Source organism: Pinus tabuliformis, chromosome 6, assembly GCF_031772625.1.
Source record: "Pinus tabuliformis cultivar Carrire ecotype Pingquan chromosome 6, CPIR1, whole genome shotgun sequence".
Taxonomy (NCBI): Eukaryota; Viridiplantae; Streptophyta; class Pinopsida; order Pinales; family Pinaceae; genus Pinus; species Pinus tabuliformis.
The window spans coordinates 1,293,936,394-1,293,948,609 of NC_142292.1; positions in this window are offsets into that span (position 1 = coordinate 1,293,936,394).

The window sequence follows — 12,216 nt, forward strand, 5'->3', positions numbered from 1 at the left end:
TTGCTCATACAAAGAGGGGTATATATAACCAAGGGTGATGTTTGACCCATGTGACTCTTCGACTATCCTCATGATTGTTCAACTTCCTATGACTTTTCAACTGACAAGACTCTTCATATTCATGTGTGTCCATTGGACTTCCACTTTACATTACATTCAATTTACAATAGACATGGCTCATAGTAGTGATGTGGCATTTGACAAATCATGACACTGCTCACATGGACCAGCTTGCTGAGGTGGCAATGCCAAGTCGATGTTGTTGTTGAGTGATAGATGTGTTCTTGGATGCACTTTCTCTTCTCCTCTGCATAGCTTGATGATGTAGGGTCTTCAATCATATTTGGTTTTGGGAGGTGGTTGCATGCATGTGTTCCCTTTGCTTGTACTTGATAAGCTTATTCGTCCTTCTAGTTGTAAGTGAGTCTTCTAGCATGTTCGATCCTTCTTCTCCTTCTTCATCAACTCGTCATGATCTAACAGTGTACCTGTTCCTACAATTCACTCATGACTAGATGACATCAAATCCAAAACTCCTTAGTCTAAGATGATGCGCTGTTATCCATGCATTGAGCCTAAGACAGGTGACAGGCTTGGAAAGAGGGCCCAACAACTATGCATTGAATAATTCCAGGTGACAGGGAGGGAGATTGGTCACTGAGACTGCGTAGAGCATAGCTCAGGCTTGACTAAGGAACTCTTGAGCACAGTCTTCACTGCTGGGAAAAATTGTGTAGAGGCCACTAGGAGACAGGATTGCGCAGTTGAGGTCATCACTGGCAATTGCAAGATGAGACCCTGGGAGGCAGGTTTGCGCAATTTTCTTCAGGAAGGCAGGACTGGGAACAAAGGGACCAGAGAGGACAAATCTACGCAGTTTTTGGGATCAGTGAGTCCTAGCTGAGGGAGGACACTGTGGGGACACCTCTGCGCAGTTTTGGGAGGAAAAGCAAGCTTGGGTCTCTGCGCATTGCAGGGTTCCAATAGGCAGGGAGGAGGCTTGATGACTAATTTTGCGAAATGTACAGTTCAGGTCAGGCTTGAGGCAACTTTTGTGTAATTCTGGGAAGGAAGACAAGATGCTCAACTTTGGGATTGTGCATTGGAACTACCCCTAGGGACAGTCTCTTCACATTGTGCAGTTCCAGGCAGCAGAGTAGCATCATTGAGGGCTGAGACTGCGTAGTGTGCAGCTCAGCCAGGGTCCGTTGAAGAGAGTTGTTCGACCAGAAGGATTTTCAGGAAAATGGCTAAGTGTGAGAGGCAAATGAACTTGTGAGGAACTTGACATTGTGATCCCACACTTATTGTACTTTTAATACACGACAACATAGACCACCGGATCGATGAGACAAAGCACTAACCTATGTGAGACTGCGTTACAGATCCATTTGGGCACATCATTCCCATCATCCAGATCAGTGTTTTAGGGCTCATCAAACCCTAATTTCAGTTGCTACATACCCTAAACAAGTCAACCTTTTGAATGCCTCCTTCCCAGACAATTTCATGGCTTGAAGACATCCTGAAATGACCTCTAGAGGGACCAGTGCAGGTAGGCCCATGCAAGGGTGCACTGTAGAGCAGTTAAGTCCTTGCCAGGGTGCTCTGCAGAGCAATTAGGCCCTCTTTAACCTGCTTTGGGCGAGTTTGAGCGAAATTCACATAGGGTTTGCGGAATATTCTTATCTTCTGGAGCCTTCCAGAAGATTCCCACACTTATCATCTCCTATGAGCTCGAAAATGGATGAGAAATGAGTTAAGATACCTCCTATCCTCTCATCCCTTCCTCCATGGAACTAATTCTAAGTATGCAAGGCCATTCAATACTCTCATTGATGACAAAACCTCCTCCATCTTCCTATAAATTGAGCACTCATCTAAGTGATCAGGGGCTAGACTTTGATGAATTGTAAGGAGATAATGTTAGTTTGAGAATTGAGACTATTGTAAGCGTCATTATGCTACCGGTTTGTCATGATTATGATGTGATGTGGATGGAACCAAAGCTGGAGGAGTGACTTCGAATCAGGCTTCATGGTTGTAATTCTTCCTGCTATTCAATAAAGTATTTACACCTTTTTCCATATGCTTATCTTGATATGTGATGATTATATGTGTGAATGTATCTGATTCCATTTACTTGTAATCAATGGATCTTTTGCTTTGATTGGTTCTATATATTTTGTTGATGTTTACAAGTACTTATCAAGCGTGTTAAGTACAAGAAGGAGTGACAGGACTGATACAAAGGAGGCAAGAGGAAAGCGAAAGTACAAGTAGGTCCTCTCATTATCTTTCTCTTATCTATTGTTTATAGAAAAAGGTTAGAGTGCTTTAAACAATTGTTCTAGATATGGCTACTTATCTAGGGAATTAGTATTTATCTGTAGATACCAAATTCTTCATAACAAATTGGAAACTTCTTTGGGGAACAATCATCGTTCCAAGTATCTTATCCACATCCTAGGACACTCTAGCAGACCTTACTTCCTTTCATTGATTGTATTTCAGCCTTGTTGAAGTGAATTTTGGTCAAAAATTGTGTTTAGTTGCCTCTTGAAATGGCTTACTGTCACCAACGCAGGCTTGTGAGGGACACAGTGCGCTGCAGAGCACCCTTGGCTTAGGGACAATGCTCTGAAGCGCACTATCTCCCATTCAGGGCTGCACTGATCCTCCTTGGGTCAGTTTTCCACCTTTGGATAGGGTTTTTTACCAAATTTCTTTTGTTTGATTGCTTGTTGAATGATCAATGAGTGTCATGTCTCTGAAATCAAGATTGTATCTCCTTTGCTAGCCCTACTTTGACTTGATTGATTAATGTTTCTTAAATGATTTCTTTGTCATTATTGATTCATCGTCAAAGTTAGATTATAGTCGATTAATCTTTGTTCGAAAGAAAGTGTCGTAAAAGTATTCTTTTCCTTCGAAACAGAACTATTGTAAAGTCTTCGTTCTTGTAAAAAGATTGATTGATTGTATGTGCATTAGTTTCCTTTTGTTCATAATAAAATTAAGGGAATTGAAAAGAAAAACTTGCATCGTGCATTGAAAAAGTTTGTGTGTGCTCATGGGAATAGTTTAGGGAAATTGCATTAGATTGTGCTCTTTGCTCTTGGATTGAGAGAAATTTGATTGCTCTATCCCTATTAGCTAAGATTTTCATTGTTAAATTGAATGGAAAGAATGCTTATCATACTAGTTGCATTCTAGGAATTGAAAATGCATCGCGTGATGAACCTTGAAAGGCAAATCCCTAATCAAGATCAACTTAAAATTAATCTCAATTTACCTAATGGAGCACTGTCACCTAACGAATAACATTTAGAGGTTCTAGGCTAGAGACGTGTTCCGGCGTCGTAAAATATAGTAGATGTCGCTAACTTGTCTGCAATACATCCCGAGTGTGATATCTCATTTCATGTACGTGAGTATATTGTAGCTCGTCCACGTACCTTCGGGTATATAGGGCAGTGTTACAGTACATAAAGTATATGGGAATGCTCTCGCTGTGTGGTTTTTCATTAGACAACGCTAATACAGATTAAGCCTCCACATACTTTCGGGTATATATGGGAGGACAACAGTAGGTTGTTATCCATCCTTAGGTAACCGAGTTAGGCGCCTTTTACACTGTGATACATCGAACACAACATTCGGGGAGATTGCCTGCCCGTACTTCTTGGTTTGCCAGGAGGTATTCTGCAGTTCACAGTTGCTTGGTAAACCTTTTGCCTAGCTTACCCCTTTTTGTTTATTTCTTTTTTGTAATAAAATCAATCAGCAATCGTGGAGGAAAATCAACCCTTACCCCGTCGTTCGCGGAGAGCAGCGAGTAAACTGCCTTTACTGCCCGAAGCTACACCTATTCGGTCAAAGTGGTCTCATTTGACTGGATCCAGTACTTCACAAGCATCTGGTTCTTCATTTGAATTACCAGAAACACCTATACCGGTAAGTACTATGACCCCAGTTACTCCTACGGTTACTGGTACATCTGTTACTGAAGTGGAATCTCCACAATTACTTGAGGAAACTAGAACTGAATCTAGTGAAACGGTAACCCAAGTTGTTCAACAATAAGTTGATTCTCAATCCGAAGTTGTTCAACAAGAAATTACTTTTGAACCTGAATCTGTTCAACCAGAACTAGATCTTGAACCCATCACTGTTCAATCAGAAATTACTTTTGAACCAGAAGTTGTTCACGAAGCCCAACCTAAACTTGTTCTTTTACTAGAACATTTGGATCTTGAGGTGGAATAATCAGAAGTTCTTACTTTACCAGAAGAAGATTGACCAGTAGATCCTTAGACATCCGTAATTGTCGAGACCTCCTCTTTACCTCAGCAACAACCAAAAATATATTACACACCAAACGATGAAATTCTTCCACCTGGTTTGATTTCAATAGAAGAGGAACTTGAGGTAGAATCACCCAAAACTCCATTCCATTTTGGAACTGGACTTTATTTGTATCCTCATACTCCTCATTTCACTGCTCCTTTTGATCTTGATTACTTTTAGACACCTGTTGATTCATTAGGAAACTTATTTTGACATTTGACTATGGCAGAGTCAACATCCCAGACCGTACCATCTGTTACGGCTATGGCAAAATCTTCTGTCGCAACCTCTTTGATGTTTACTACAACACCTAAGTCACACTTGTATGGTGTTCCGTTCATCCCATCGGGTTACCAATATTTATCAGGAACCCACTCAGGTGTTGCTTCTAGCCCTTAGTCTTCACCAATGTCCTCTACTGGAATTTTATCTGGTTCCTCATTTACGGGTACCGAACAGCTGGACCCATCAAGTTCACATCAAGCTGGTTCATCTGGTTACCATCCTATGTATCCGCTTAACACTAGACTACCCCCATACGGAGAACAATATGCATATTCTCCTTATCCTCCATATTTTGGGGGGCAACCATATGTCAGTATGCCGTCATCTTTAGGTCAACCTGGAATGACTGTCTGTCAGTGGCAGCCAACCATGCCCGTTCAACCTAGGCTTGTGTATCCATCACAACCTATGCAATCTATCTCATCCATACCTATAATGCCTGTTGTTACAACTGTGCTGCAGTCAGAAGCCTAGATTGTTATATCGCAACCTGTGCAAGCTGGCCCTTCCACCTCAAACCCCCAAGTTTCAGGTATATAGATCCAGCCTTCTTAGGCGGTTTTACAACAACCACTTGTGTTTGGAGTCCAACAAATTCAGGTTAGTTTACCATTTACTGGAATGACTTAGACTTACATTGGTTTAGTGTATTCACAACTTGGTCAACCTTACATTGGTGGGAAACAACAACTGTTAAATCAACAACCGTTGTACCAACAACAACAACAATTGCTTCAACAACCTTAGCAGCCCCAATATCAACAACAACAATTCCAGCAATACCAACCTCAACATGGACTTGGCCAACAAGCTCATGTTGGGTTTGGTCAGCAACAAGTTTATCCAGGCCCTGGTCAACAAGCCTATGCTGGGTTTGGACAACAACAAATTTACCCTGGTGCACAACAACAACAACCTTACATCGGATTTGCTCAACAAACTTACCCATATCAAGGTTACCAGCAACATATGCCTTATGTTGGTATGCAAAGGCCCATTTCCCAAGCAATTCCATCTTACCCTGGATATGCTCAACCTGACCTCAATAGGCAGTTGCCTTTCATTGCGACACTTGAGTTACCAGATCTAAATCGGCTCACCAATGACCCAATTCTTTACGCACCTTGGTGGCCGATGATTCCTCATAAGTTACCTTCCGATATTCCGAAATTCAATGGAAATCCTAGAGAAGACCCGTCCAACCATGTCATGACTTTTCATTTATGGTGTTCATCAAACTCCTTGAATGATGATTCTGTTAGACTTCGTCTTTTCCAGAGAACGCTTACTGGTCCGACTGCGAAGTGGTACATCGAGTTACCACGAGCTTCTTTCGATAACTTCACTGCTTTAGCTACCACATTTTTAACCCACTTCCAGTTACCCATACGATATGAGACTGGAACGGAACTATTAACCAACTTTAAACATACTACTGCTACTCATATCTCTGATCATATTCATGAGTGGCGTCATCGTCGTCGAATGGTTAAAACTTTTGTTCCTGATCAGCTTCTGGTTGAGTGGTTTATAAAATCCTTACTGCCATCTATCACTAAGGATGTGGCGAAAGGTGGAGTTCTCACAGAAGAGCAAGTAATTGCTCATGCCCAATATTTGGACTTAATTTATACACAGTCTGGCACGCTCTATGATAAGATTCTGAATGCACCCCGATTAGCTTTCACTGTTCCTCCTCCACCATCGAGTAAGGACTTTCTTTCCGGTGACAGTGTGATTGGTTCTTCGAGCATACAAACGGCAGGTAGACCATTTGTTCAAACACTTGACATTACTAATCAAACTACAAATTCACCTAATAACACTCTTGAAATCAATGTCGTGTCATCTGATAAGGGCAAGAATGAAAAGCAACCAGGAGGTAAGAAAAAGGGGAAAAACAAGAAGAAACAAAATAACTCCCCTCAAGAGAAATCATCTAATTCCTCTTCTTCGGCTAGGAAACCTCGTTACCCGTGTTTGATCTGTAACAATGAGCATTTTACGCAAGATTGTCCGCACCGCTCCAAAGTCTCAAAAATTCTGAAGACTTCTAATACATTTACAGTATTGACTGATCCTTTTCCAAAACCAGAGACAAATATGGTTGCTACAGACCAAGCTTCCACTTCCCAAGTGCTTATGCTATCCACCTCTAAGTAGAAAGATGATGTTTTGGTATCAACACGAAGTAAAGATTATGGAAATAAACCATCGTCATCGAATAACCAGGCTGATCAACCTAACCCTTCGACTACAACTTTGAATGATCCTATTCCACCACCTATTACACCAGAGTTAACAATAAAACCGCCTAAGGGAGTTGTACACAAATCGACATTTAACCCTCGAGCTCGAGCTGCACAGAATTATAATATAGTAGAAGATTTGGCTCAGTCACCTTCTACTATGTCTACACTCGAGGTACTTCAGAATTATCCCTCCCAAAATAGGCTTTGTTGTCAGCAATTGGTGGAGTCGATCCAATTGATTCCAATCTTGTGGTTTTCAACCATGCGGGTTATACGCCACAGTTACCACCACAATTAGAATTTCTGGTTCAAGTAAATGCCTTCAATAAACCTATTCATTGAACCATTATTGACAAGGGGGCATCTACTTGTATAATGTATATGAGTTGCTAGAAAACACTTGGCTCACCGCCTTTGTCACGTTCACCAACAACATTAAAAGCTTTTGACGGTCGCACATATACGCCTTGTGGAATATTGAGTAATCTACAAATCGAACTAGGAGGCAAAATGGTAATGGTTGAAGTTGAGGTAGTTGATGGACCCCTTGACTACAACATTTTTCTAGGAAGGCTGTGGGTTTATGCCATGGTTGTTGTGGTTTCAACATACTTTCGTATGATTGCATTTCCTCATAAAGGTGGAATCATAGTTATCGACCAACTCACATTCTTCACCTCTAGTTCACAGGTTACTGGAAGCATTCCGTTGGTACATGGACCCCCACTATCTCTCCAAAACATTGGTGTAGGTCTCTTTAAAGACTCTTCCCTAATGGGTACTTTTTCACTACCACCACCATCAAATTTGGCGGAAGTGGAAAAAGTTGAGACTTGCAACATGATATCTTCCACTTCATCTGACTTAAGGAGGATTACCAATAGTTTTGAAGTTGATAGTAATAATGAAATCATGCCGCTAAGCCCTATTGAACTTGCATAGAAATCAATTTTTCTGGCTTGCACAGCGAACCCAAATCCATTTTCGTCAATTGTATGGGTAGATTGTTCATTAGAATTTGGTACTTCTTCCAATCCTTTTTCACGTATATTTTCTACTGATGAAGGAATCGTCCAATCAATGATGATGGAAGGAGAACCATGGGAGGATTATCATCATCGTTCCTATCTTCCATATCACATCGAATATTATTCAAATGAACTTAATCAGCCTTCAGTTGTCGATTTCCTTTCGAATTCTGTTTTCATAGATACAATAGATTCCGAGCAAAACTTGTCAAATATTGAAGAAACCATTTCTGTAAATATTTCAACCAAACCTAATGTTGTAGAAAACATTCATGTTGGCAAATCTTGTTCTCCATCAGAACTTGATATTTACCATGCTCTCTTTCATGAATTTCGAGATATATTTGCATGGTCATACAAGGAGATGTCAGGAATTGACTCTAGTATAATTGAACATGAAATCAAAATGTATCCTGATGTCAAACCAGTATGACAGCACCTCCGACCCGTTCATCCAAAGAAGGTTGCTGCCATTAAGGTAGAAGTTGAAAAACTTTTGCATGCTGGTTTCATTTACCCTGTTCCCCTTACTAGTTGGGTTTCCAATATTGTTCCTGTCATGAAGAAATAAGGGACAATATGAGTATGTGTCAATTATAGGGATGTTAATCAGGCTTGTCCAAAAGACCATTATTTCACTCCTTTATTGACCAGATTATTGATGAATGCGCAGATGTGAAATATTTCCATTTATGGATGGATTTTCCAGCTATAATCAGATCAATATCCGCCAAGAGGACTAATTTAAAATGGCTTTTATTTGTCCATGGGGCACATTCGCTTATCGGAAACTCCCTTTTGGTTTGAAGAACGCAGGGGAAACATTTCAGAGGGCAATGAATTATGCCTTCCATGACATCAAACATATTGTTCAACCTTACCTTGACGATTTACCTGCTCATTCACGAAAGCGGACTGATCACCCGCAACATTTGAGAGCTATATTTTTACGGTGCCGACACTACAAAATACGACTCAATCCACACAAATGTGTGTTTTGTGTTGGTTCTAGTCGTTTGCTTGGTTTCGTAGTGTCTAAGGAGGGAATTCGACTCGATCCACTTAAGGTTCAGGCAATCCTTGATTTGCCTCCACCTTCTAATCTACTATTACATAAACTCCAAGGGAAGGCTAACTTTCTGAGGAGATTCATTCCTAATTACGTTGAAATGGCTAAAGGATTTACTCGTTTATTGAAAAATGGGATACCCTTCCATTGGGACCAGGTTGTGCAAGCTTCCTTTGATGCTCTTAAAGATACCTTGATTAGAGCCTCATTAATGTATTCCCCGAATTATCAAAATGACTACTTCTTGTATCTTGCCACTGCAAATACAACCATTGGAATGGTTTTAGTCCAAGAGGAAGATGGGATTGAACATCCGATATATTATTTGAGCCGCAATCTCAATGATACAGAAAGTAAGTACTCTTATGTCGAGAAACTAGCTTTGGCAGCTGTTCAAGTTGTACAGAGATTTCACCACTATATCCTGCTCCGAAAGACCATTATCATTTCGGATTGCAACCCTATGACATATATTTTGTCACGTCAATTGCTGGGGGGAAAATACTCAAAATGGATAGTCATTTTGCAGGAGTTTGATCTGGAATTCATCAAGTCCAAATCAAAGAAATCTCTAGTTTTTGCCGAGCTACTTTGTGATCTTCCCTCGACTTCTATCGATTCAACATCAAAACCATCAATTCTGGATGAGTCTCTGTTCTTGATTTCATCATCTGACGCGTGGTATGGAGATATACTGATTTATCTCCAGACCCAAACTTTCTAGCTAGATACCTCTCGCTCGCAACAACGACATATCCAATACCAAGCCAAAGATTATCTGATCGTTGGCGACACTCTTTACCGTCATGGTATCGATACAATTTTACGAAGGTGCCTCACTCATGAGGAAGCCAAGAAAGTTTTGAATGATTGCCATTCAGGTGCTTGTGGTGGACACTTATCTAGTTATGCTACCGCGCAGAGAATTCTCCATGCTGGTTACTTATGGCCTAGTATATTCAAAGATTGCATAATTGTCGTCAGAAGCTGTCACGCATGCCATATCTATGACCGTAAAGCTAGGGTAGCACCTGCACCATTGCATCCTGTCGTCGCTGTTGGACCATTCGCCAAATGGGGCATTGACTTCATGACATGTAACCCCACCTCGGCCGGGGGGCATGGGTACATTATAGTCGTTGTTGACTATTTTACCAAATGGGCCGAGGCAATGCCAACATTAAAAAACAGTGGCGAAACGACTGCTCTTTTCTTTTTCAACCACGTGGTTGCCCGGTTTGGTGTACCACAGGCTATAGTTATAGATCATGGATCACATTTTCACAATCACATGATGGCTGAGTTGACTGCTAAGTTAGGACTTTCACATGATAGTTCTACCCCTTATTATCCACAAGAAAATTGATAAGTTGAGGCCATCAACAAAGTCCTGAAGCGAATGCTTCAAAGAATGATAGGGGTTCATAAACGAAACTGGCATTTAATCCTGTACTCTTCCTTGTGGGCATATCGAACCTCGGTGAGAAATGCAACTAGATTCACACCCTTTCAATTGGTGTATGGTCTGGAGGCAATCTTGCCGATACAATGTGAAATTTCATCTCTCAAACTCGTGATTGACCTATTACCTGACACTTCTGAAGAAGAAGCACGTTTCTTGGAACTTATCCATCTGGATGAAACCCGTTGTGAAGCCGCATTAGCTAACGAAGGGCGCAAGAAACGAATCAATGCGTAGTATGACAGAAATGTCAAGCCTCGCGTTTTCTCAAAAGGAGACCTGGTCTTGCTTTACGATTAGGAAGCTGATAAACTAGGAGCAGGAAAATTTGAACCGCTTTGGATGGGTCCTTATATTGTCAAGCGTGTTTTGGAAAAAGGTGCCTACGAGTTGGTGGATTATGATGGAATTCCATTGTCACAGCCCCGAAATGGGTTGTATCTCAAACGTTACTATGCTTAATTGAGTGTAGTAAAAATCACTGTATATACGCTTTAATTGCATGTGTGTGTGTCAGTGTGTCTTTTAGAGTTTTTATGTGGTTAATTAATCCGCTTTGCATTTGTTGCAGATGTTGGAACCTTTGGAACCATTTGTTGGTTACGTCGATGGTGCTAGTCGTAGTACGCATAACCTATCTTCTACAACATGGGCCATTTTTGCTCCAAGTTGCAAGTTAGTGAGTTTTCAAGGGATTTGTATCGCTCGATCAACAAATAATATCGTTGAGTATAGTGCACTGATCGAACTTCTCTCTGATGCCATTTCACTTGGCATCCGCCAAATCATCATTAGGTTGAATTCACAACTCGTTGTACTACAACTAACAAACATTTATACTGTCCGAAATCCAACAATTGTTCGTATGTTCCTTAGAGTTCGTCTTTTGGAAGGACATTTTGAGTACATTCAATATCAACATATTTCCAGAAACTTTAACTCATTAATCGACTCATTAGCAAACTATGTGTTAAACAGAGATTTGCGACACATGTAAAAGTAAATTTTCAATTCACATCATTAGTTGAATTGGATTGCATATAGTCATACATATAAAAACTCTGAAAGCAAAAATAGATAGATGTTTTAAAAGTTTTTACAAAATTTGCGTCCAAGACATGTTTGGTCATTTGACCTAAAAACTCAAAATGCATGCAAAAAACATCCTAAGTAGACCTAGTGATGCTCATGATAACAGGTCATAGCCTGAGCTATCATGCGCAAGAGCCACATCCAACGGCCTGGAACACCAATAGTATGGTGCTACAACCTCATAGGTAACTCCTCGATCCGGACATCCAAAATACCAAGGGTTAATCCCTCCACATGATCCTGCAACTCTGCCAAGGTCTCAGCCAAATCCAAATCCTGGAGAACCGCTCTCCCAATGTTTCTCCTCACTGGCCCACCTGCCTCCTGTTGGTGCCTCATAGGTCGAACAGTACCCACATTTGCGTGCATGAGAACGATTTTAGTTTAGTATTGGAACATCAAAACACAAAAAATGTAGGAACTTAAAAAAATAAAAAAACACTTGGTCAAACAATTTACCTATAGCACCCCATTGAGCGCCCATTGGTAAAATCAAATCTGGATCTCCACGCAAATCCATCCCTGAGTATGGATGCTCCTCGACAATAATGTGTTGTCGATCGAGCTGATTGTTGACTGACCCACATGTCTAGCCATCAATTCAACCCGCCTTTGCATCCGTGGATCTCTAAGACCAACTACACCCAATGTTACATGTTGTGGTTGCATCAATGGAAT